Genomic DNA, 22,154 nt, shown 5'->3' with positions numbered 1-22,154 from the left:
GGGCCATCTGACCATTTAAGCAGCATCCTCCCTAAAATCCATCTACATGTTAGGCCCAGCCCCAGTTTTCAATCCATTCAGAGACCGCCTGTCATTTGTTTGCCTTTGACACTGTGTCGAGGGCTTCAATTATTTCCATGTTAGTTCGAGTTCCTTATTTGTCTTTCATTTCTTGTGTTTAACTACTTTCATGACAAAAATTCCCTTATTTTGTAGTTGCTGTAGATGTTCTTTTCCTTTCTCTCTGCTAGGGAGGTGCCAAAGGGGGTTCCTGCAGAAGACCCCCTGGTCAGGGCAGCTCAGTGCCCAGTAGGCTCGTTGGTCTAGGGGTATGATTCTCGCTTAGGGTGCGAGAGGCCCCGGGTTCAAATCCCGGACGAGCCCGCCAGCAGCTTCTTCAGAAGCAGCCTTCTGTTCGGTTCTCTTTGACACTGCTAGGCCCTCGTTTTCTGTCAATGTCTGTTCTTTCCATTTTGACTCCTCCTTTCAGGTCTTCTTCCAAAGAGTCGCTACGAACTGGCCATCGACGAGGTGGCCGAGTGGTTAAGGCGATGGACTGCTAATCCATTGTGCTCTGCACGCGTGGGTTCGAATCCCATCCTCGTCGCTTGGTGTCTTTCCAGGTGGCCAACCCAGAGCTCTGCAGCTTTGTTTTCTGACACAGGCCATTCACTTCTTTGCGTGCCCTACTAACGAGCTGATGATAAGGGGCGTGTCCGGATTGGACTGCTTAGCCGCTTTTGCTCTACACGCGTGGGTTTGGAAGACCATCCTCACCGGTCAATTCTTGTCCAATTCTTTTTAGAATCCAATCTGGCAAACACCATCGCTTTACACCTTTCGCTCATCTTCCTTGTCCGACACGCTCAATGCAGTTCCTCGGCTGCACAAAGGACAAAAACCTGCACGTGATTGAAAAAAAGAGAAGAGAAAGAAGAAGAGCTTATCCTTTTCAACCAAACGCAAAGCCTCCGGAGAGGCTGGCAAAAATTGCCAAGGCTGACTGTATTTCAAGTCATCCCGGCGAGGTATTGGGTAAAGTTTTCAACCAGCAATGATCGCGCCGGATGAGCCTCATAGGCTACAATATTGCCTCTGCGAAAGAATGCCCACGAGGTGCGCAACCTCTTCAGCCCACCTAAGTGCACGTGGACCGACAGGGTGGTAACAAGCTTCAAACTGCCGCGCAGTCAGCCTTCTGGCCTAGGGGGCTGCAAAGAGTGTCTGCTAACCCAGAGGACCCAGTATTCATCGCAGCTCAGTCGCAGGGTTACCTCCCGCATCCACCCTACCATTTACAACACGTTACGCTGGATCCCGGTCTGCCCGTCTCAGCGTGGGAGCGCTTGCTTTAAAAATCGCTCCCCATCTCCTTTGCCCTAGAGATATTTCACCACAACCCAGCTGCAGTTCTTACATGTATTTAACTGCCCGCAGCTGTCACCCGGTCTGACTGGTTTTGTTTTTCTCTCCTTTCCTGCCACCCCTTGTTTTAAAAAAGGCAGAGGCCACGCCCCCTTTTGCAATAGGTCTCCGGTGCCATGGACAGGTGTGTCCAGCCCCTTGCCTCAGCGGACGCTGCCGTGTACTGTACTGCACCCCAGTACAGCACGGTATACGAGGTGTCGAGACGGCTCGATGGACCCTACCACCTTGGCGAGAGCTCGCAGGGACCCGAAGGGTACACATACCTGGAGCCGAGCAGCAGTCTTGTGCTCGCCACGGCAGCACATATACTAAAATTGGATCGATACAGAGAAGATTAGCATGGCCCCTGCGAAAGGATGACACGCAAATCCGTGAAGCGCTCCATCTTTTCAGTCACGATGCTCGTGCTCCTCCACTCTTTCTGCCCTAGCGTCGTGAAAATAGGTTGAATGTACATTCGGGCCGTTGAAAGGAGATCTGGCAAAAAACGGCCAAGTCCGGATTTGCAGACTGGTCATCGACGAGGTGACCGAGTGGTTAAGGCGATGGGCTGCTAATCCATTGTGCTCTGCACGCGTGGGTTCGAATCCCATCCTCTTCGCTTGATGTCTTTCCAGGTAGCCAACCCAGAGCTCAGCAGCTCTGCTTTCCGCCCACCTCTTGTTCTGAGAAAGGCAGAGGCCACGCCCCCTTTTGCAATAGTACTCCGGTGCCATGGACAGATGTGTCCAGCCCCTTACCTCAGCGGACGCTGCCGTTGTACTGTACTGCACCCCAGGTGTATCGTTTGGGCACAGTTCTGAAGCTTGCAGGTTTCAGCCTTTTCTACCTTACTAAAAAAGTGCAGACACCCTACTGATGCTTCCGATTTGACTGTGGCACTTTCCATCCCGTCACTCTCCTCTCCGCAGAGAATCGCAGGGGTTCCATGGTGTAACGGTCAGCATTCTGGACTTTGAATCCAGCGATCCGAGTTCAAATCTCAGTGGAACCTCAGTGACCAAGAGCTCAAGCTCTGAGGGCCATCTGACCATTTAAGCAGCATCCTCCCTAAAATCCATCTACATGTTAGGCCCAGCCCCAGTTTTCAATCCATTCAGAGACCGCCTGTCATTTGTTTGCCTTTGACACTGTGTCGAGGGCTTCAATTATTTCCATGTTAGTTCGAGTTCCTTATTTGTCTTTCATTTCTTGTGTTTAACTACTTTCATGACAAAAATTCCCTTATTTTGTAGTTGCTGTAGATGTTCTTTTCCTTTCTCTCTGCTAGGGAGGTGCCAAAGGGGGTTCCTGCAGAAGACCCCCTGGTCAGGGCAGTTCAGTGCCCAGTAGGCTCGTTGGTCTAGGGGTATGATTCTCGCTTAGGGTGCGAGAGGTCCCGGTTCAAATCCCGGACGAGCCCGCCAGCAGCTTCTTCAGAAGCAGCCTTCTGTTCGGTTCTCTTTGACACTGCTAGGCCCTTGTTTTCTGTCAATGTCTGTTCTTTCCATTTTGACTCCTCCTTTCAGGTCTTCTTCCAAAGAGTCGTTACAAACTGGCCATCGACGAGGTGGCCGAGTGGTTAAGGCGATGGACTGCTAATCCATTGTGCTCTGCACGCGTGGGTTCGAATCCCATCCTCGTCCGCTTGGTGTCTTTCCAGGTGGCCAACCCAGAGCTCTGCAGCTTTGTTTTCTGACACAGGCCATTCACTTCTTTGCGTGCCCTACTAACGAGCTGATGATAAGGGGCGTGTCCGGATTGGACTGCTTAGCCGTTTTGCTCTACACGCGTGGGTTTGGAAGACCATCCTCACCGGTCAATTCTTGTCCAATTCTTTTTAGAATCCAATCTGGCAAACACCATCGCTTTACACCTTTCGCTCATCTTCCTTGTCCGACACGCTCAATGCAGTTCCTCGGCTGCACAAAGGACAAAAACCTGCACGTGATTGAAAAAAAGAGAAGAGAAAGAAGAAGAGCTCATCCTTTTCAACCAAACGCAAAGCCTCCGGAGAGGTTGGCAAAAATTGCCAAGGCTGACTGTATTTCAAGTCATCCCGGCGAGGTATTGGGTAAAGTTTTCAACCAGCAATGATCGCGCCTCGGATGAGCCTCATCGGCTACAATATTGCCTCTGCGAAAGAATGCCCACGAGGTGCGCGACCTCTTCAGCCCACCTAAGTGCACGTGGACCGACAGGGTGGTAACAAGCTTCAAACCGCCACGCAGTCAGCCTTCTGGCCTAGGGGGCTGCAAAGAGTGTCTGCTAACCCAGAGGACCCAGTATTCATCGCAGCTCAGTCGCAGGGTTACCTCCCGCATCCACCCTACCATTTACAACACGTTACGCTGGATCCCAGTCTGCCCGTCTCAGCGTGGGAGCGCTTGCTTTAAAAATCGTTCCCCATCTCCTTTGCCCTAGAGATATTTCACCACAACCCAGCTGCAGTTCTTACATGTATTTAACTGCCCGCAGCTGTCACCCGGTCTGATTGGTTTTGTTTTTCTCTCCTTTCCTGCCACCCCTTGTTTTGAGAAAGGCAGAGGCCACGCCCCCTTTTGCAATAGGTCTCGGTGCCATGGACAGGTGTGTCCAGCCCCTTGCCTCAGCGGACGCTGCCGTGTACTGTACTGCACCCCAGTACAGCACGGTATACGAGGTGTCGAGACGGCTCGATGGACCCTACCACCTTGGCGAGCTCGCAGGGACCCGAAGGGTACACATACCTGGAGCCGAGCAGCAGTCTTGTGCTCGCCACGGCAGCACATATACTAAAATTGGATCGATACAGAGAAGATTAGCATGGCCCCTGCGAAAGGATGACACGCAAATCCGTGAAGCGCTCCATCTTTTCAGTCACGATGCTCGTGCTCCTCCACTCTTTCTGCCCTAGCGTCGTGAAAATAGGTTGAATGTACATTCGGGCCGTTGAAAGGAGATCTGGCAAAAACGCCAAGTCCGGATTTGCAGACTGGTCATGGACGAGGTGACAGAGTGGTTAAGGCGATGGGCTGCTAATCCATTGTGCTCTGCACGCGTGGGTTCGAATCCCATCCTCTTCGCTTGATGTCTTTCCAGGTAGCCAACCCAGAGCTCAGCAGCTCTGCTTTCCGCCCACCTCTTGTTCTGAGAAAGGCAGAGGCCACGCCCCCTTTTGCAATAGTACTCCGGTGCCATGGACAGATGTGTCCAGCCCCTTACCTCAGCGGACGCTGCCGTTGTACTGTACTGCACCCCAGGTGTATCGTTTGGGCACAGTTCTGAAGCTTGCAGGTTTCAGCCTTTTCTACCTTACTAAAAAAAGTGCAGACACCCTACTGATGCTTCCGATTTGACTGTGGCACTTTCCATCCCGTCACTCTCCTCTCCGCAGAATCGCCGGGGTTCCATGGTGTAACGGTCAGCATTCTGGACTTTGAATCCAGCGATCCGAGTTCAAATCTCGGTGGAACCTCAGTGACCAAGAGCTCAAGCTCTGAGGGCCATCTGACCATTTAAGCAGCATCCTCCTTAAAATCCATCTACATGTTAGGCCCAGCCCCAGTTTTCAATCCATTCAGAGACCGCCTGTCATTTGTTTGCCTTTGACACTGTGTCGAGGGCTTCAATTATTTCCATGTTAGTTCGAGTTCCTTATTTGTCTTTCATTTCTTGTGTTTAACTACTTTCATGGCAAAAATTCCCTTATTTTGTAGTTGCTGTAGATGTTCTTTTCCTTTCTCTCTGCTAGGGAGGTGCCAAAGGGGGTTCCTGCAGAAGACCCCCTGGTCAGGGCAGCTCAGTGCCCAGTAGGCTCGTTGGTCTAGGGGTATGATTCTCGCTTAGGGTGCGGGAGGTCCCGGGTTCAAATCCTGGACGAGCCCGCCAGCAGCTTCTTCAGAAGCAGCCTTCGGTTCTCTTTGACACTGCTAGGCCCTTGTTTTCTGTCAATGTCTGTTCTTTCCATTTTGACTCCTCCTTTCAGGTCTTCTTCCAAAGAGTCGCTACAAACTGGCCATCGACGAGGTGGCCGAGTGGTTAAGGCGCGTGGTCTTGTGTTTGAGCTCCGTAGTTTTGACTACTAATCTTCGGTTTTTTTCGTGATACATAAACACTATAACCGATTTATTCTTTCTCTGACCAAGAGTAAACATACTTGCTTTATCTCTTACATCGAATCGCTTCCAAAAGTTGTATATTTGACAGTTTTTTTCCATTTTCAAGATCACCTGCTTCTAGCTTGTAGCCCGTTAGCACCACTAGCGCGGCTATCACAACACAGCGCACATCACAACACAGGGTTTACTAAATCCACAACCTAACCTCTGTCGTCTTTAATAATGTCGACTGCGTGTCTACCTTTGAGTGCAGGGGAGGACTCACTCGAGCTGCACTTGCTGGTGTCGGAGCTGGAGGCTATGGAGAAGCAGATCGGCGTTCTCCAGCTGAAGCAGGCCCAGCTCAGGAAGCGGATAGCTTTGCTTGAAACTTCCCGCTCTGAGGCCCGTGCTTCCAAGGTTAGTCCGCGGCGCGACACTAACACCTCCCCCATCACCTCGACTCCGTGTGCTTCTCTGTCCAGGCTCACTGCAACCAGGTCCCGGGCCGCTCGGGTGTCGTTCACCCCGATGCCCGGGCACCGGGATCCCTCCTGGTTGCAGCCGCGACGACCGCGAGCCCGAGCCCGAGCCAGAGCCTCCCCTCCGCCTGCCTTCGAGATCTCGACGCAGAACCGCTTCGCCACCCTCTGCGAGAAGGATCCTGAGGCTGTCATCATCGGTGACTCCATCGTCCGACACGTCCGCGCCACCGCGGTTAAGTATAAGGTTCGAACACACTGTTTTCCAGGCGCTCGTGTTAAGGATGTCTCTGCACAGGTGCCGGAGATCGTGACCGAGCTCACCGGCGCTGTGGTCGTGCACGCGGGGGTGAACGACATCCGGCAGCGGCAGTCTGAGGTTCTGAAGAGGGACGTGAGGAGCCTGGTGGAGGGAATCCGCAGCACCGCGCCCGAGACGCAGATCATCATGTCCGGACCGCTTCCCACGCTCCGTCATGGAATAGAAAGGTTCAGTAGACTTTTTGGTTTCAATGAATGGCTGTCTTCATATTGTAAAGAACAGAAGCTGCTCTTTGTTGATAATTGGGATTCTTTCTGGAAGCGTCCTAGGTTCTTCCGTGCGGATGGTCTGCATCCCAACCGTGCCGGAGCAAAGCGTCTCTCGGACAACATCTCCACCGCGCTACACTCCATTTGACTAGTAAGTAACGAATCACACAACAGCAGCTTTGACAATATGACATGTAATGTAAATGTTAGACCCGAGAGTAAGATTACCCACATAGAAACTGTGTCTGTCCCGCGAAAAATCAGATATATCAGGAAATCCCGCACAGGCCTTAGAAATAACCTAGTCACGATCAAAACAACAGTTAAAACCGGTAAACAGAAACAATATTTAAAGTTTGGTCTCCTAAACATCCGATCACTGGCGCCGAAATCTCTCATAGTACATGAACTAATTACAGACAAAAGTTTTGACGCGCTCTGCCTGACTGAAACATGGCTGAAACTTAACGATTACATCAGTTTAAATGAGTCGACTCCATCAGGGTACTTATATAAGCACGAGCCCCGCCGGTCAGGTCGAGGTGGAGGTGTTGGAGCTATATATCGTCAGGAGCTAAATGTTACTCAGAGAACTGGAATTAGCTATAACTCTTTTGAACTGCTTGATCTTAATGTTACGCTTATGGATGCTACAAAGAAATCTCTGTTATCTCTTTCTCTTATCTCTGTGTATAGACCACCAGGACCTTATGTAGGTTTTCTTAAGGAATTTGCTGATTTTATTTCAGACTTAATAATTAATAAAGACAGAGCACTTATTATCGGTGATTTCAACATTCATGTTGACGACCCAAATAATACAGTAGGAGCTACTTTCACAAATTTATTAACATCTTTGGGCTAAAGCAAAATGTAATCGGCCCAACTCACTGCTGTAAGCATACATTAGATTTAATTATTTCGCATGGCATCGATGTTTTAGACCTAGATATCTTACCTCTAAGTGACGATATCACTGATCATTTCCTCATATCCTATAAACTTTCTGTAAGTGAGATTAACCGAGCCGCACCTCGTTACCAACTGGGTAGAACCATTATCCCAACCACTGTAGATAAATTCACAAATAACCTACCAGATCTATCCGACCTGCTCCATAAACCTGAGAAAGCAGATGATCTTGAGCAAATGACCAGCAGTATGTGCAGTATCTTCACTCGCACATTAGATACTGTCGCTCCCATCAAGTTAAAACAGATTAGAGAGAATAAAAGTGTACCATGGTACAATAGTCATACACACTCTCTAAAACAGCTACTCGTTCACTAGAACGTAAGTGGAGAAAGACTAAGCTAGAGGTTTTTAGAATTGCCTACAAGGACATTATGTGCACTTATAGACAGTCACTAAAAGCAGCCAGAGCCGAGCACCTCCGTAAACTCATTGAAAGCAACCAAAACAATCCGAGATTTTTGTTTAGCACAGTGGCTAGATTAACAAATGATCGGTCAGCAACAGAACGCTGCACACCCTCTCAGTTAAGTAGCAATGACTTCATACAATTCTTCACTAATAAAATAGATAATATCAGACTTAAAATAACAGAAAATCAACCCTTAACTTTGTCCTTTAGTCCAGCCTCACTCAGTACCCAGCAAATTCAGTTACAGTGTTTTGCAACCATAGGACAGGAAGAGTTCAATAAACTAATCACTAAGTCTAAATCTGCCACATGTGTATTAGATCCTATTCCAACTAAATTTCTGAAAGATATATTACCAGCAGCTGGTGAACCTCTTCTAAATATTATTAACTCCTCCCTATCGTTAGGTCACGTACCCAACCCATTCAAATTAGCAATTATTAAGCCTATGATCAAAAAACCACAACTTGATCCTAATGAACTATCTAATTACAGACCGATATCAAATCTCCCATTTATATCAAAAATATTAGAAAAAGTTGTGTCAGCGCAGCTATGCTCCTTCTTACAGATGAATGATGTCTATGAGGAGTTTCAGTCAGGTTTTAGACCGCACCATAGCACAGAAACCGCATTAGTTAAAATCACTAATGACCTGCTCTTATCCTCCGACCGAGGCTGCGTCTCGCTACTCGTTTTATTGGATCTCACTGCTGCATTTGACACTATAGATCATAATATTCTCCTGGAGCGTTTAAACACCGCTGGTGTACAGGGACATGCTTTAAAGTGGTTTAAATCATACCTATCAGACCGTTATCAATTTGTAGATATAAACGGAGACCGCTCTACTACAATGCCCGTAAAGTGTGGTGTGCCTCAAGGATCAGTTCTAGGCCCTTACTGTTCTCTATATACATGCTGCCCCTGGGGAACATTATTAGGAAGCACAGGGTTAATTTCACTGTTATGCAGATGACACACAGCTATACATTTCATCTAAGCCTGATAAGTTATCAGAAATGTCTAAATTAACAGAGTGTGTTAAAGACATAAAAGACTGGATGACTAGAAATTTTCTTCTATTAAACTCTAATAAAACAGAGGTGCTCCTTATCGGACCAAATTCATGTTTGCAGCAAATTTCTGAGCTCAAACTACAATTAGATGGATGTGATATAAACGTTACTCCGACAGTTAAAGACTTGGGTGTGATATTGGACAGCAACCTGTCCTTCGAACACCATATAACTCATGTTACAAAATCTGCCTACTTTCATCTTAGAAATATTGCTAAACTCAGACACATGCTCTCTCTCAGATGCAGAAAAGCTAGTTCATGCATTCATGACATCTAGACTGGATTACTGTAATGCCCTGCTCGCTGGTTGTCCAGCATCTTCAATAAACAAGCTTCAGTTAGTGCAGAACGCAGCCGCTCGAGTTCTTACCAGGACAAGGAAATATGATCACATAACCCCAGTTTTATCCTCCCTGCACTGGCTGCCTGTTCATTTCCGGATTGATTACAAAGTACTGTTACTGACCTACAAGGCTCTAAAATGGTTTAGCCCCATTTATCTGACCAGCCTTCTGTCTCGCTACAACCCGTCACGCTCTCTAAGATCTCAAAACTCAGGGCTCCTGGTAGTTCCTCGTATAGCAAAGTCTACTAAAGGTGGTCGAGCGTTTTCACATTTGGCACCTAAACTTTGGAATAACCTTCCTGCTAATGTTCGGGGATCAGACACACTCTCTCAGTTTAAGTCTAGGCTAAAGACATATCTTTTTAGCAAAGCATACTCGTAAAGATTAACAGAAACCTATGCTACAGTACATCGTGATTCCCAATAGTATGAATGGCCGCTACTCTAAGTATCCTTTTGTCTCCACCTCGGGATGTACATCCCGAGGCATCTAGTTACCGAGCCTCTCCAGTGGACCCAGTGAGGAGATGACCTTCCTGCGATGACGTCGAGGAAAACTCAACCTTCTGTCTGGACTAAATCTATCTTGGACTTTCTACATTGTAATTCATCCAGCAGTTTTGTAACGCATCCTGTTGTGTGGTGACTTGCTTATGTCTGTGGAACGATTTGCTTTTGTCTTGTAATAATTTGCTTTTGTGAAGCTGCTTTGGAACAATAGCCATTGTAAAAAGCGCTATACAAATAAACTTGAATTGAATTGAATTGAATTAAGGCGATGGACTGCTAATCCATTGTGCTCTGCACGCGTGGGTTCGAATCCCATCCTCGTCGCTTGGTGTCTTTCCAGGTGGCCAACCCAGAGCTCTGCAGCTTTGTTTTCTGACACAGGCCATTCACTTCTTTGCGTGCCCTACTAACGAGCTGATGATAAGGGGCGTGTCCGGATTGGACTGCTTAGCCGTTTTGCTCTACACGCGTGGGTTTGGAAGACCATCCTCACCGGTCAATTCTTGTCCAATTCTTTTTAGAATCCAATCTGGCAAACACCATCGCTTTACACCTTTCGCTCATCTTCCTTGTCCGACACGCTCAATGCAGTTCCTCGGCTGCACAAAGGACAAAAACCTGCACGTGATTGAAAAAAAGAGAAGAGAAAGAAGAAGAGCTTATCCTTTTCAACCAAACGCAAAGCCTCCGGAGAGGCTGGCAAAAATTGCCAAGGCTGACTGTATTTCAAGTCATCCCGGCGATGTATTGGGTAAAGTTTTCAACCAGCAATGATCGCGCCTCGGATGAGCCTCTTAGGCTACAATATTGCCTCTGCGAAAGAATGCCCACGAGGTGCGCGACCTCTTCAGCCCACCTAAGTGGACGTGGACCGACAGGGTGGTAACAAGCTTCAAACCGCCGTGCAGTCAGCCTTCTGGCCTAGGGGGCTGCAAAGAGTGTCTGCTAACCCAGAGGACCCAGTATTCATCGCAGCTCAGTCGCAGGGTTACCTCCCGCATCCACCCTACCATTTACAACACGTTACGCTGGATCCCGGTCTGCCCGTCTCAGCGTGGGAGCGCTTGCTTTAAAAATCGTTCCCCATCTCCTTTGCCCTAAAAATATTTCACCACAACCCAGCTGCAGTTCTTACATGTATTTAACTGCCCGCAGCTGTCACCCGGTCTGACTGGTTTTGTTTTTCTCTCCTTTCCTGCCACCCCTTGTTTTGAGAAAGGCAGAGGCCACGCCCCCTTTTGCAATAGGTCTCCGGTGCCATGGACAGGTGTGTCCAGCCCCTTGCCTCAGCGGACGCTGCCGTGTACTGTACTGCACCCCAGTACAGCACGGTATACGAGGTGTCGAGACGGCTCGATGGACCCTACCACCTTGGCGAGAGCTCGCAGGGACCCGAAGGGTACACATACCTGGAGCCGAGCAGCAGTCTTGTGCTCGCCACGGCAGCACATATACTAAAATTGGATCGATACAGAGAAGATTAGCATGGCCCCTGCGAAAGGATGACACGCAAATCCGTGAAGCGCTCCATCTTTTCAGTCACGATGCTCGTGCTCCTCCACTCTTTCTGCCCTAGCGTCGTGAAAATAGGTTGAATGTACATTCGGGCCGTTGAAAGGAGATCTGGCAAAAAACGGCCAAGTCCGGATTTGCAGACTGGTCATCGACGAGGTGACAGAGTGGTTAAGGCGATGGGCTGCTAATCCATTGTGCTCTGCACGCGTGGGTTCGAATCCCATCCTCTTCGCTTGATGTCTTTCCAGGTAGCCAACCCAGAGCTCAGCAGCTCTGCTTTCCGCCCACCTCTTGTTCTGAGAAAGGCAGAGGCCACGCCCCCTTTTGCAATAGTACTCCGGTGCCATGGACAGATGTGTCCAGCCCCTTACCTCAGCGGACGCTGCCGTTGTACTGTACTGCACCCCAGGTGTATCGTTTGGGCACAGTTCTGAAGCTTGCAGGTTTCAGCCTTTTCTACCTTACTAAAAAAGTGCAGACACCCTACTGATGCTTCCGATTTGACTGTGGCACTTTCCATCCCGTCACTCTCCCTCTCCGCAGAATCGCCGGGGTCCATGGTGTAACGGTCAGCATTCTGGACTTTGAATCCAGCGATCCGAGTTCAAATCTCGGTGGAACCTCAGTGACCAAGAGCTCAAGCTCTGAGGGCCATCTGACCATTTAAGCAGCATCCTCCCTAAAATCCATCTACATGTTAGGCCCAGCCCCAGTTTTCAATCCATTCAGAGACCGCCTGTCATTTGTTTGCCTTTGACACTGTGTCGAGGGCTTCAATTATTTCCATGTTAGTTCGAGTTCCTTATTTGTCTTTCATTTCTTGTGTTTAACTACTTTCATGACAAAAATTCCCTTATTTTGTAGTTGCTGTAGATGTTCTTTTCCTTTCTCTCTGCTAGGGAGGTGCCAAAGGGGTTCCTGCAGAAGACCCCTGGTCAGGGCAGCTCAGTGCCCAGTAGGCTCGTTGGTCTAGGGGTATGATTCTCGCTTAGGTGCGAGAGGTCCCGGGTTCAAATCCCGACGAGCCCGCCAGCAGCTTCTTCAGAAGCAGCCTTCTGTTCGGTTCTCTTTGACACTGCTAGGCCCTTGTTTTCTGTCAATGTCTGTTCTTTCCATTTTGACTCCTCCTTTCAGGTCTTCTTCCAAAGAGTCGCTACAAACTGGCCATCGACGAGGTGGCCGAGTGGTTAAGGCGATGGACTGCTAATCCATTGTGCTCTGCACGCGTGGGTTCGAATCCCATCCTCGCCGCTTGGTGTCTTTCCAGGTGGCCAACCCAGAGCTCTGCAGCTTTGTTTTCTGACACAGGCCATTCACTTCTTTGCGTGCCCTACTAACGAGCTGATGATAAGGGGCGTGTCCGGATTGGACTGCTTAGCCGTTTTGCTCTACACGCGTGGGTTTGGAAGACCATCCTCACCGGTCAATTCTTGTCCAATTCTTTTTAGAATCCAATCTGGCAAACACCATCGCTTTACACCTTTCGCTCATCTTCCTTGTCCGACACGCTCAATGCAGTTCCTCGGCTGCACAAAGGACAAAAACCTGCACGTGATTGAAAAAAAGAGAAGAGAAAGAAGAAGAGCTTATCCTTTTCAACCAAACGCAAAGCCTCCGGAGAGGCTGGCAAAAATTGCCAAGGCTGACTGTATTTCAAGTCATCCCGGCGAGGTATTGGGTAAAGTTTTCAACCAGCAATGATCGCGCCTCGGATGAGCCTCATAGGCTACAATATTGCCTCTGCGAAAGAATGCCCACGAGGTGCGCGACCTCTTCAGCCCACCTAAGTGGACGTGGACCGACAGGGTGGTAACAAGCTTCAAACCGCCGCGCAGTCAGCCTTCTGGCCTAGGGGGCTGCAAAGAGTGTCTGCTAACCCAGAGGACCCAGTATTCATCGCAGCTCAGTCGCAGGGTTACCTCCCGCATCCACCCTACCATTTACAACACGTTACGCTGGATCCCGGTCTGCCCGTCTCAGCGTGGGAGCGCTTGCTTTAAAAATCGCTCCCCATCTCCTTTGCCCTAGAGATATTTCACCACAACCCAGCTGCAGTTCTTACATGTATTTAACTGCCCGCAGCTGTCACCCGGTCTGACTGGTTTTGTTTTTCTCCTTTCCTGCCACCCCTTGTTTTGAGAAAGGCAGAGGCCACGCCCCCTTTTGCAATAGGTCTCCGGTGCCATGGACAGGTGTGTCCAGCCCCTTGCCTCAGCGGACGCTGCCGTGTACTGTACTGCACCCCAGTACAGCACGGTATACGAGGTGTCGAGACGGCTCGATGGACCCTACCACCTTGGCGAGAGCTCGCAGGGACCCGAAGGGTACACATACCTGGAGCCGAGCAGCAGTCTTGTGCTCGCCACGGCAGCACATATACTAAAATTGGATCGATACAGAGAAGATTAGCATGGCCCCTGCGAAAGGATGACACGCAAAATCCGTGAAGCGCTCCATCTTTTCAGTCACGATGCTCGTGCTCCTCCACTCTTTCTGCCCTAGCGTCGTGAAAATAGGTTGAATGTACATTCGGGCGTTGAAAGGAGATCTGGCAAAAAACGGCCAAGTCCGGATTTGCAGACTGGTCATCGACGAGGTGACAGAGTGGTTAAGGCGATGGGCTGCTAATCCATTGTGCTCTGCACGCGTGGGTTCGAATCCCATCCTCTTCGCTTGATGTCTTTCCAGGTAGCCAACCCAGAGCTCAGCAGCTCTGCTTTCCGCCCACCTCTTGTTCTGAGAAAGGCAGAGGCCACGCCCCCTTTTGCAATAGTACTCCGGTGCCATGGACAGATGTGTCCAGCCCCTTACCTCAGCGGACGCTGCCGTTGTACTGTACTGCACCCCAGGTGTATCGTTTGGGCACAGTTCTGAAGCTTGCAGGTTTCAGCCTTTTCTACCTTACTAAAAAAAGTGCAGACACCCTACTGATGCTTCCGATTTGACTGTGGCACTTTCCATCCCGTCACTCTCCCTCTCCGCAGAGAATCGCCGGGTTCCATGGTGTAACGGTCAGCATTCTGGACTTTGAATCCAGCGATCCGAGTTCAAATCTCGGTGGAACCTCAGTGACCAAGAGCTCAAGCTCTGAGGGCCATCTGACCATTTAAGCAGCATCCTCCCTAAAATCCATCTACATGTTAGGCCCAGCCCCAGTTTTCAATCCATTCAGAGACCGCCTGTCATTTGTTTGCCTTTGACACTGTGTCGAGGGCTTCAATTATTTCCATGTTAGTTCGAGTTCCTTATTTGTCTTTCATTTCTTGTGTTTAACTACTTTCATGACAAAAATTCCCTTATTTTGTAGTTGCTGTAGATGTTCTTTTCCTTTCTCTCTGCTAGGAGGTGCCAAAGGGGTTCCTGCAGAAGACCCCCTGGTCAGGGCAGCTCAGTGCCCAGTAGGCTCGTTGGTCTAGGGGTATGATTCTCGCTTAGGGTGCGAGAGGTCCCGGGTTCAAATCCCGGACGAGCCCGCCAGCAGCTTCTTCAGAAGCAGCCTTCTGTTCGGTTCTCTTTGACACTGCTAGGCCCTTGTTTTCTGTCAATGTCTGTTCTTTCCATTTTGACTCCTCCTTTCAGGTCTTCTTCCAAAGAGTCGCTACAAACTGGCCATCGACGAGGTGGCCGAGTGGTTAAGGCGATGGACTGCTAATCCATTGTGCTCTGCACGCGTGGGTTCGAATCCCATCCTCGTCGCTTGGTGTCTTTCCAGGTGGCCAACCCAGAGCTCTGCAGCTTTGTTTTCTGACACAGGCCATTCACTTCTTTGCGTGCCCTACTAACGAGCTGATGATAAGGGGCGTGTCCGGATTGGACTGCTTAGCCGTTTTGCTCTACACGCGTGGGTTTGGAAGACCATCCTCACCGGTCAATTCTTGTCCAATTCTTTTTAGAATCCAATCTGGCAAACACCATCGCTTTACACCTTTCGCTCATCTTCCTTGTCCGACACGCTCAATGCAGTTCCTCGGCTGCACAAAGGACAAAAACCTGCACGTGATTGAAAAAAAGAGAAGAGAAAGAAGAAGAGCTTATCCTTTTCAACCAAACGCAAAGCCTCCGGAGAGGCTGGCAAAATTGCCAAGGCTGACTGTATTTCAAGTCATCCCGGCGAGGTATTGGGTAAAGTTTTCAACCAGCAATGATCGCGCCTCGGATGAGCCTCATAGGCTACAATATTGCCTCTGCGAAAGAATGCCCACGAGGTGCGCGACCTCTTCAGCCCACCTAAGTGGACGTGGACCGACAGGGTGGTAACAAGCTTCAAACCGCCGCGCGCAGTCAGCCTTCTGGCCTAGGGGGCTGCAAAGAGTGTCTGCTAACCCAGAGGACCCAGTATTCATCGCAGCTCAGTCGCAGGGTTACCTCCCGCATCCACCCTACCATTTACAACACGTTACGCTGGATCCCGGTCTGCCCGTCTCAGCGTGGGAGCGCTTGCTTTAAAAATCGCTCCCCATCTCCTTTGCCCTAGAGATATTTCACCACAACCCAGCTGCAGTTCTTACATGTATTTAACTGCCCGCAGCTGTCACCCGGTCTGACTGGTTTTGTTTTTCTCTCCTTTCCTGCCACCCCTTGTTTTGAGAAAGGCAGAGGCCACGCCCCTTTTGCAATAGGTCTCTCGGTGCCATGGACAGGTGTGTCCAGCCCCTTGCCTCAGCGGACGCTGCCGCTGCCGTGTGTGTACTGCACCCCAGTACAGCACGGTATACGAGGTGTCGAGACGGCTCGATGGACCCTACCACCTTGGCGAGAGCTCGCAGGGACCCGAAGGGTACACATACCTGGAGCCGAGCAGCAGTCTTGTGCTCGCCACGGCAGCACATATACTAAAATTGGATCGATACAGAGAAGATTAGCATGGCCCCTGCGAAAGGATGACACGCAAATCCGTGAAGCGCTCCATCTTTTCAGTCACGATGCTCGTGCTCCTCCACTCTTTCTGCCCTAGCGTCGTGAAAATAGGTTGAATGTACATTCGGGCCGTTGAAAGGAGATCTGGCAAAAAACGGCCAAGTCCGGATTTGCAGACTGGTCATCGACGAGGTGACCGAGTGGTTAAGGCGATGGGCTGCTAATCCATTGTGCTCTGCACGCGTGGGTTCGAATCCCATCCTCTTCGCTGATGTCTTTCCAGGTAGCCAACCCAGAGCTCAGCAGCTCTGCTTTCCGCCCACCTCTTGTTCTGAGAAAGGCAGAGGCCACGCCCCCTTTTGCAATAGTACTCCGGTGCCATGGACAGATGTGTCCAGCCCCTTACCTCAGCGGACGCTGCCGTTGTACTGTACTGCACCCCAGGTGTATCGTTTGGGCACAGTTCTGAAGCTTGCAGGTTTCAGCCTTTTCTACCTTACTAAAAAAGTGCAGACACCCTACTGATGCTTCCGATTTGACTGTGGCACTTTCCATCCCGTCACTCTCCTCTCCGCAGAATCGCCGGGTTCCATGGTGTAACGGTCAGCATTCTGGACTTTGAATCCAGCGATCCGAGTTCAAATCTCGGTGGAACCTCAGTGACCAAGAGCTCAAGCTCTGAGGGCCATCTGACCATTTAAGCAGCATCCTCCCTAAAATCCATCTACATGTTAGGCCCAGCCCCAGTTTTCAATCCATTCAGAGACCGCCTGTCATTTGTTTGCCTTTGACACTGTGTCGAGGGCTTCAATTATTTCCATGTTAGTTCGAGTTCCTTATTTGTCTTTCATTTCTTGTGTTTAACTACTTTCATGACAAAAATTCCCTTATTTTGTAGTTGCTGTAGATGTTCTTTTCCTTTCTCTCTGCTAGGGAGGTGCCAAAGGGGTTCCTGCAGAAGACCCTGGTCAGGGCAGCTCAGTGCCCAGTAGGCTCGTTGGTCTAGGGGTATGATTCTCGCTTAGGGTGCGAGAGGTCCCGGTTCAAATCCCGGACGAGCCCGCCAGCAGCTTCTTCAGAAGCAGCCTTCTGTTCGGTTCTCTTTGACACTGCTAGGCCCTTGTTTTCTGTCAATGTCTGTTCTTTCCATTTTGACTCCTCCTTTCAGGTCTTCTTCCAAAGAGTCGCTACAAACTGGCCATCGACGAGGTGGCCGAGTGGTTAAGGCGATGGACTGCTAATCCATTGTGCTCTGCACGCGTGGGTTCGAATCCCATCCTCGCCGCTTGGTGTCTTTCCAGGTGGCCAACCCAGAGCTCTGCAGCTTTGTTTTCTGACACAGGCCATTCACTTCTTTGCGTGCCCTACTAACGAGCTGATGATAAGGGGCGTGTCCGGATTGGACTGCTTAGCCGCTTTTGCTCTACACGCGTGGGTTTGGAAGACCATCCTCACCGGTCAATTCTTGTCCAATTCTTTTTAGAATCCAATCTGGCAAACACCATCGCTTTACACCTTTCGCTCATCTTCCTTGTCCGACACGCTCAATGCAGTTCCTCGGCTGCACAAAGGACAAAAACCTGCACGTGATTGAAAAAAAGAGAAGAGAAAGAAGAAGAGCTTATCCTTTTCAACCAAACGCAAAGCCTCCGGAGAGGCTGGCAAAAATTGCCAAGGCTGACTGTATTTCAAGTCATCCCGGCGAGGTATTGGGTAAAGTTTTCAACCAGCAATGATCGCGCCTCGGATGAGCCTCATAGGCTACAATATTGCCTCTGCGAAAGAATGCCCACGAGGTGCGCGACCTCTTCAGCCCACCTAAGTGGACGTGGACCGACAGGGTGGTAACAAGCTTCAAACCGCCGCGCAGTCAGCCTTCTGGCCTAGGGGGCTGCAAAGAGTGTCTGCTAACCCAGAGGACCCAGTATTCATCGCAGCTCAGTCGCAGGGTTACCTCCCGCATCCACCCTACCATTTACAACACGTTACGCTGGATCCCGGTCTGCCCGCCTCAGCGTGGGAGCGCTTTGCTTTAAAAATCGCTCCCCATCTCCTTTGCCCTAGAGATATTTCACCACAACCCAGCTGCAGTTCTTACATGTATTTAACTGCCCGCAGCTGTCACCCGGTCTGACTGGTTTTGTTTTTCTCTCCTTTCCTGCCACCCCTTGTTTTGAGAAAGGCAGAGGCCACGCCCCCTTTTGCAATAGGTCTCCGGTGCCATGGACAGGTGTGTCCAGCCCCTTGCCTCAGCGGACGCTGCCGTGTACTGTACTGCACCCCAGTACAGCACGGTATACGAGGTGTCGAGACGGCTCGATGGACCCTACCACCTTGGCGAGAGCTCGCAGGGACCCGAAGGGTACACATACCTGGAGCCGAGCAGCAGTCTTGTGCTCGCCACGGCAGCACATATACTAAAATTGGATCGATACAGAGAAGATTAGCATGGCCCCTGCGAAAGGATGACACGCAAATCCGTGAAGCGCTCCATCTTTTCAGTCACGATGCTCGTGCTCCTCCACTCTTTCTGCCCTAGCGTCGTGAAAATAGGTTGAATGTACATTCGGGCCGTTGAAAGGAGATCTGGCAAAAACGCCAAGTCCGGATTTGCAGACTGGTCATCGACGAGGTGACCGAGTGGTTAAGGCGATGGGCTGCTAATCCATTGTGCTCTGCACGCGTGGGTTCGAATCCCATCCTCTTCGCTTGATGTCTTTCCAGGTAGCCAACCCAGAGCTCAGCAGCTCTGCTTTCCGCCCACCTCTTGTTCTGAGAAAGGCAGAGGCCACGCCCCCTTTTGCAATAGTACTCCGGTGCCATGGACAGATGTGTCCAGCCCCTTACCTCAGCGGACGCTGCCGTTGTACTGTACTGCTGCACCCCAGGTGTATCGTTTGGGCACAGTTCTGAAGCTTGCAGGTTTCAGCCTTTTCTACCTTACTAAAAAAAGTGCAGACACCCTACTGATGCTTCCGATTTGACTGTGGCACTTTCCATCCCATCCCTCTCCGCAGAATCGCCGGGGTTCCATGGTGTAACGGTCAGCATTCTGGACTTTGAATCCAGCGATCCGAGTTCAAATCTCGGTGGAACCTCAGTGACCAAGAGCTCAAGCTCTGAGGGCCATCTGACCATTTAAGCAGCATCCTCCCTAAAATCCATCTACATGTTAGGCCCAGCCCCAGTTTTCAATCCATTCAGAGACCGCCTGTCATTTGTTTGCCTTTGACACTGTGTCGAGGGCTTCAATTATTTCCATGTTAGTTCGAGTTCCTTATTTGTCTTTCATTTCTTGTGTTTAACTACTTTCATGACAAAAATTCCCTTATTTTGTAGTTGCTGTAGATGTTCTTTTCCTTTCTCTCTGCTAGGGAGGTGCCAAAGGGGGTTCCTGCAGAAGACCCCCTGGTCAGGGCAGCTCAGTGCCCAGTAGGCTCGTTGGTCTAGGGGTATGATTCTCGCTTAGGGTGCGAGAGGTCCCGGTTCAAATCCCGGACGAGCCCGCCAGCAGCTTCTTCAGAAGCAGCCTTCTGTTCGGTTCTCTTTGACACTGCTAGGCCCTTGTTTTCTGTCAATGTCTGTTCTTTCCATTTTGACTCCTCCTTTCAGGTCTTCTTCCAAAGAGTCGCTACAAACTGGCCATCGACGAGGTGGCCGAGTGGTTAAGGCGATGGACTGCTAATCCATTGTGCTCTGCACGCGTGGGTTCGAATCCCATCCTCGCCGCTTGGTGTCTTTCCAGGTGGCCAACCCAGAGCTCTGCAGCTTTGTTTTCTGACACAGGCCATTCACTTCTTTGCGTGCCCTACTAACGAGCTGATGATAAGGGGCGTGTCCGGATTGGACTGCTTAGCCGCTTTGCTCTACACGCGTGGGTTTGGAAGACCATCCTCACCGGTCAATTCTTGTCCAATTCTTTTTAGAATCCAATCTGGCAAACACCATCGCTTTACACCTTTCGCTCATCTTCCTTGTCCGACACGCTCAATGCAGTTCCTCGGCTGCACAAAGGACAAAAACCTGCACGTGATTGAAAAAAAGAGAAGAGAAAGAAGAAGAGCTTATCCTTTTCAACCAAACGCAAAGCCTCCGGAGAGGCTGGCAAAATTGCCAAGGCTGACTGTATTTCAAGTCATCCCGGCGAGGTATTGGGTAAAGTTTTCAACCAGCAATGATCGCGCCTCGGATGAGCCTCATAGGCTACAATATTGCCTCTGCGAAAGAATGCCCACGAGGTGCGCGACCTCTTCAGCCCACCTAAGTGGACGTGGACCGACAGGGTGGTAACAAGCTTCAAACCGCCGCGCAGTCAGCCTTCTGGCCTAGGGGGCTGCAAAGAGTGTCTGCTAACCCAGAGGACCCAGTATTCATCGCAGCTCAGTCGCAGGGTTACCTCCCGCATCCACCCTACCATTTACAACACGTTACGCTGGATCCCGGTCTGCCCGTCTCAGCGTGGGAGCGCTTGCTTTAAAAATCGCTCCCTATCTCCTTTGCCCTAGAGATATTTCACCACAACCCAGCTGCAGTTCTTACATGTATTTAACTGCCCGCAGCTGTCACCCGGTCTGACTGGTTTTGTTTTTCTCTCCTTTCCTGCCACCCCTTGTTTTGAGAAAGGCAGAGGCCACGCCCCTTTTTGCAATAGGTCTCGGTGCCATGGACAGGTGTGTCCAGCCCTTGCCTCAGCGGACGCTGCCGTGTGTACTGTACTGCACCCCAGTACAGCACGGTATACGAGGTGTCGAGACGGCTCGATGGACCCTACCACCTTGGAGAGCTCGCAGGGACCCGAAGGGTACACATACCTGGAGCCGAGCAGCAGTCTTGTGCTCGCCACGGCAGCACATATACTAAAATTGGATCGATACAGAGAAGATTAGCATGGCCCCTGCGAAAAGGATGACACGCAAATCCGTGAAGCGCTCCATCTTTTCAGTCACGATGCTCGTGCTCCTCCACTCTTTCTGCCCTAGCGTCGTGAAAATAGGTTGAATGTACATTCGGGCCGTTGAAAGGAGATCTGGCAAAAACGCCAAGTCCGGATTTGCAGACTGGTCATCGACGAGGTGACCGAGTGGTTAAGGCGATGGGCTGCTAATCCATTGTGCTCTGCACGCGTGGGTTCGAATCCCATCCTCTTCGCTTGATGTCTTTCCAGGTAGCCAACCCAGAGCTCAGCAGCTCTGCTTTCCGCCCACCTCTTGTTCTGAGAAAGGCAGAGGCCACGCCCCCTTTGCAATAGTACTCCGGTGCCATGGACAGATGTGTCCAGCCCCCTTACCTCAGCGGACGCTGCCGTTGTACTGTACTGCACCCCAGGTGTATCGTTTGGGCACAGTTCTGAAGCTTGCAGGTTTCAGCCTTTTCTACCTTACTAAAAAAGTGCAGACACCCTACTGATGCTTCCGATTTGACTGTGGCACTTTCCATCCCGTCACTCTCCCTCTCCGCAGAATCGCCGGGTTCCATGGTGTAACGGTCAGCATTCTGGACTTTGAATCCAGCGATCCGAGTTCAAATCTCGGTGGAACCTCAGTGACCAAGAGCTCAAGCTCTGAGGGCCATCTGACCATTTAAGCAGCATCCTCCCTAAAATCCATCTACATGTTAGGCCCAGCCCCAGTTTTCAATCCATTCAGAGACCGCCTGTCATTTGTTTGCCTTTGACACTGTGTCGAGGGCTTCAATTATTTCCATGTTAGTTCGAGTTCCTTATTTGTCTTTCATTTCTTGTGTTTAACTACTTTCATGACAAAAATTCCCTTATTTTGTAGTTGCTGTAGATGTTCTTTTCCTTTCTCTCTGCTAGGGAGGTGCCAAAGGGGGTTCCTGCAGAAGACCCTGGGTCAGGGCAGCTCAGTGCCCAGTAGGCTCGTTGGTCTAGGGGTATGATTCTCGCTTAGGGTGCGAGAGGTCCCGGTTCAAATCCCGGACGAGCCCGCCAGCAGCTTCTTCA

General features: G+C 50.3%; 41 non-coding genes across 41 annotated transcripts; 34 read left to right on the top strand and 7 right to left on the bottom strand.

Annotated features, from left to right (window-relative positions):
• The first annotated feature begins 312 nt into the window (after window positions 1–312).
• Window positions 313–384, top strand: trnap-agg. The gene has a single exon. It is a non-coding gene; the product is annotated as a tRNA-Pro (tRNA).
• A 141-nt stretch (window positions 385–525) lies between these two features.
• On the top strand, window positions 526–607 carry trnas-gcu. The gene has a single exon. It is a non-coding gene; the product is annotated as a tRNA-Ser (tRNA).
• Window positions 608–968: 361 nt separating this feature from the next.
• On the bottom strand, window positions 969–1,107 carry LOC122340689. The gene has a single exon (XR_006250382.1). It is a non-coding gene; the product is annotated as a U4 spliceosomal RNA (small nuclear RNA).
• Window positions 1,108–1,712: 605 nt separating this feature from the next.
• LOC122340601 lies at window positions 1,713–1,819 on the top strand. Its single transcript, XR_006250300.1, has one exon. It is a non-coding gene; the product is annotated as a U6 spliceosomal RNA (small nuclear RNA).
• Window positions 1,820–1,947: 128 nt separating this feature from the next.
• Window positions 1,948–2,029, top strand: trnas-gcu. Its single transcript has one exon. It is a non-coding gene; the product is annotated as a tRNA-Ser (tRNA).
• A 321-nt stretch (window positions 2,030–2,350) lies between these two features.
• trnaq-uug lies at window positions 2,351–2,422 on the top strand. The gene has a single exon. It is a non-coding gene; the product is annotated as a tRNA-Gln (tRNA).
• Window positions 2,423–2,759: 337 nt separating this feature from the next.
• Window positions 2,760–2,830, top strand: trnap-agg. The gene has a single exon. It is a non-coding gene; the product is annotated as a tRNA-Pro (tRNA).
• Window positions 2,831–2,971: 141 nt separating this feature from the next.
• trnas-gcu lies at window positions 2,972–3,053 on the top strand. The gene has a single exon. It is a non-coding gene; the product is annotated as a tRNA-Ser (tRNA).
• A 361-nt stretch (window positions 3,054–3,414) lies between these two features.
• On the bottom strand, window positions 3,415–3,555 carry LOC122340605. The gene has a single exon (XR_006250304.1). It is a non-coding gene; the product is annotated as a U4 spliceosomal RNA (small nuclear RNA).
• Window positions 3,556–4,157: 602 nt separating this feature from the next.
• On the top strand, window positions 4,158–4,264 carry LOC122340600. The gene has a single exon (XR_006250299.1). It is a non-coding gene; the product is annotated as a U6 spliceosomal RNA (small nuclear RNA).
• A 126-nt stretch (window positions 4,265–4,390) lies between these two features.
• Window positions 4,391–4,472, top strand: trnas-gcu. Its single transcript has one exon. It is a non-coding gene; the product is annotated as a tRNA-Ser (tRNA).
• Window positions 4,473–4,792: 320 nt separating this feature from the next.
• Window positions 4,793–4,864, top strand: trnaq-uug. Its single transcript has one exon. It is a non-coding gene; the product is annotated as a tRNA-Gln (tRNA).
• Window positions 4,865–5,201: 337 nt separating this feature from the next.
• On the top strand, window positions 5,202–5,273 carry trnap-agg. Its single transcript has one exon. It is a non-coding gene; the product is annotated as a tRNA-Pro (tRNA).
• A 5,231-nt stretch (window positions 5,274–10,504) lies between these two features.
• LOC122340669 lies at window positions 10,505–10,645 on the bottom strand. Its single transcript, XR_006250363.1, has one exon. It is a non-coding gene; the product is annotated as a U4 spliceosomal RNA (small nuclear RNA).
• A 605-nt stretch (window positions 10,646–11,250) lies between these two features.
• Window positions 11,251–11,357, top strand: LOC122340598. The gene has a single exon (XR_006250298.1). It is a non-coding gene; the product is annotated as a U6 spliceosomal RNA (small nuclear RNA).
• Window positions 11,358–11,485: 128 nt separating this feature from the next.
• On the top strand, window positions 11,486–11,567 carry trnas-gcu. Its single transcript has one exon. It is a non-coding gene; the product is annotated as a tRNA-Ser (tRNA).
• Window positions 11,568–11,886: 319 nt separating this feature from the next.
• On the top strand, window positions 11,887–11,958 carry trnaq-uug. The gene has a single exon. It is a non-coding gene; the product is annotated as a tRNA-Gln (tRNA).
• Window positions 11,959–12,504: 546 nt separating this feature from the next.
• Window positions 12,505–12,586, top strand: trnas-gcu. The gene has a single exon. It is a non-coding gene; the product is annotated as a tRNA-Ser (tRNA).
• A 360-nt stretch (window positions 12,587–12,946) lies between these two features.
• LOC122340697 lies at window positions 12,947–13,087 on the bottom strand. Its single transcript, XR_006250390.1, has one exon. It is a non-coding gene; the product is annotated as a U4 spliceosomal RNA (small nuclear RNA).
• Window positions 13,088–13,690: 603 nt separating this feature from the next.
• Window positions 13,691–13,798, top strand: LOC122340613. Its single transcript, XR_006250312.1, has one exon. It is a non-coding gene; the product is annotated as a U6 spliceosomal RNA (small nuclear RNA).
• A 127-nt stretch (window positions 13,799–13,925) lies between these two features.
• Window positions 13,926–14,007, top strand: trnas-gcu. Its single transcript has one exon. It is a non-coding gene; the product is annotated as a tRNA-Ser (tRNA).
• A 322-nt stretch (window positions 14,008–14,329) lies between these two features.
• Window positions 14,330–14,401, top strand: trnaq-uug. The gene has a single exon. It is a non-coding gene; the product is annotated as a tRNA-Gln (tRNA).
• A 335-nt stretch (window positions 14,402–14,736) lies between these two features.
• Window positions 14,737–14,808, top strand: trnap-agg. The gene has a single exon. It is a non-coding gene; the product is annotated as a tRNA-Pro (tRNA).
• A 141-nt stretch (window positions 14,809–14,949) lies between these two features.
• trnas-gcu lies at window positions 14,950–15,031 on the top strand. The gene has a single exon. It is a non-coding gene; the product is annotated as a tRNA-Ser (tRNA).
• Window positions 15,032–15,391: 360 nt separating this feature from the next.
• LOC122340681 lies at window positions 15,392–15,531 on the bottom strand. Its single transcript, XR_006250375.1, has one exon. It is a non-coding gene; the product is annotated as a U4 spliceosomal RNA (small nuclear RNA).
• A 612-nt stretch (window positions 15,532–16,143) lies between these two features.
• On the top strand, window positions 16,144–16,250 carry LOC122340597. Its single transcript, XR_006250296.1, has one exon. It is a non-coding gene; the product is annotated as a U6 spliceosomal RNA (small nuclear RNA).
• A 128-nt stretch (window positions 16,251–16,378) lies between these two features.
• On the top strand, window positions 16,379–16,460 carry trnas-gcu. The gene has a single exon. It is a non-coding gene; the product is annotated as a tRNA-Ser (tRNA).
• Window positions 16,461–16,777: 317 nt separating this feature from the next.
• On the top strand, window positions 16,778–16,849 carry trnaq-uug. Its single transcript has one exon. It is a non-coding gene; the product is annotated as a tRNA-Gln (tRNA).
• Window positions 16,850–17,183: 334 nt separating this feature from the next.
• trnap-agg lies at window positions 17,184–17,254 on the top strand. Its single transcript has one exon. It is a non-coding gene; the product is annotated as a tRNA-Pro (tRNA).
• A 141-nt stretch (window positions 17,255–17,395) lies between these two features.
• Window positions 17,396–17,477, top strand: trnas-gcu. Its single transcript has one exon. It is a non-coding gene; the product is annotated as a tRNA-Ser (tRNA).
• Window positions 17,478–17,838: 361 nt separating this feature from the next.
• LOC122340686 lies at window positions 17,839–17,979 on the bottom strand. The gene has a single exon (XR_006250379.1). It is a non-coding gene; the product is annotated as a U4 spliceosomal RNA (small nuclear RNA).
• Window positions 17,980–18,585: 606 nt separating this feature from the next.
• On the top strand, window positions 18,586–18,692 carry LOC122340596. Its single transcript, XR_006250295.1, has one exon. It is a non-coding gene; the product is annotated as a U6 spliceosomal RNA (small nuclear RNA).
• A 126-nt stretch (window positions 18,693–18,818) lies between these two features.
• Window positions 18,819–18,900, top strand: trnas-gcu. Its single transcript has one exon. It is a non-coding gene; the product is annotated as a tRNA-Ser (tRNA).
• A 318-nt stretch (window positions 18,901–19,218) lies between these two features.
• trnaq-uug lies at window positions 19,219–19,290 on the top strand. The gene has a single exon. It is a non-coding gene; the product is annotated as a tRNA-Gln (tRNA).
• Window positions 19,291–19,627: 337 nt separating this feature from the next.
• On the top strand, window positions 19,628–19,698 carry trnap-agg. Its single transcript has one exon. It is a non-coding gene; the product is annotated as a tRNA-Pro (tRNA).
• Window positions 19,699–19,839: 141 nt separating this feature from the next.
• trnas-gcu lies at window positions 19,840–19,921 on the top strand. The gene has a single exon. It is a non-coding gene; the product is annotated as a tRNA-Ser (tRNA).
• A 360-nt stretch (window positions 19,922–20,281) lies between these two features.
• Window positions 20,282–20,421, bottom strand: LOC122340680. The gene has a single exon (XR_006250374.1). It is a non-coding gene; the product is annotated as a U4 spliceosomal RNA (small nuclear RNA).
• A 603-nt stretch (window positions 20,422–21,024) lies between these two features.
• On the top strand, window positions 21,025–21,132 carry LOC122340624. The gene has a single exon (XR_006250322.1). It is a non-coding gene; the product is annotated as a U6 spliceosomal RNA (small nuclear RNA).
• Window positions 21,133–21,258: 126 nt separating this feature from the next.
• Window positions 21,259–21,340, top strand: trnas-gcu. The gene has a single exon. It is a non-coding gene; the product is annotated as a tRNA-Ser (tRNA).
• Window positions 21,341–21,659: 319 nt separating this feature from the next.
• On the top strand, window positions 21,660–21,731 carry trnaq-uug. Its single transcript has one exon. It is a non-coding gene; the product is annotated as a tRNA-Gln (tRNA).
• A 336-nt stretch (window positions 21,732–22,067) lies between these two features.
• trnap-agg lies at window positions 22,068–22,138 on the top strand. Its single transcript has one exon. It is a non-coding gene; the product is annotated as a tRNA-Pro (tRNA).
• The last annotated feature ends 16 nt before the right edge of the window (window positions 22,139–22,154 follow it).

Source organism: Puntigrus tetrazona, unplaced genomic scaffold (assembly GCF_018831695.1).
Source record: "Puntigrus tetrazona isolate hp1 unplaced genomic scaffold, ASM1883169v1 S000001062, whole genome shotgun sequence".
In the NCBI taxonomy this organism is placed as follows: domain Eukaryota; kingdom Metazoa; phylum Chordata; class Actinopteri; order Cypriniformes; family Cyprinidae; genus Puntigrus; species Puntigrus tetrazona.
This window is presented reverse-complemented; position numbering and strand designations above follow the sequence as displayed.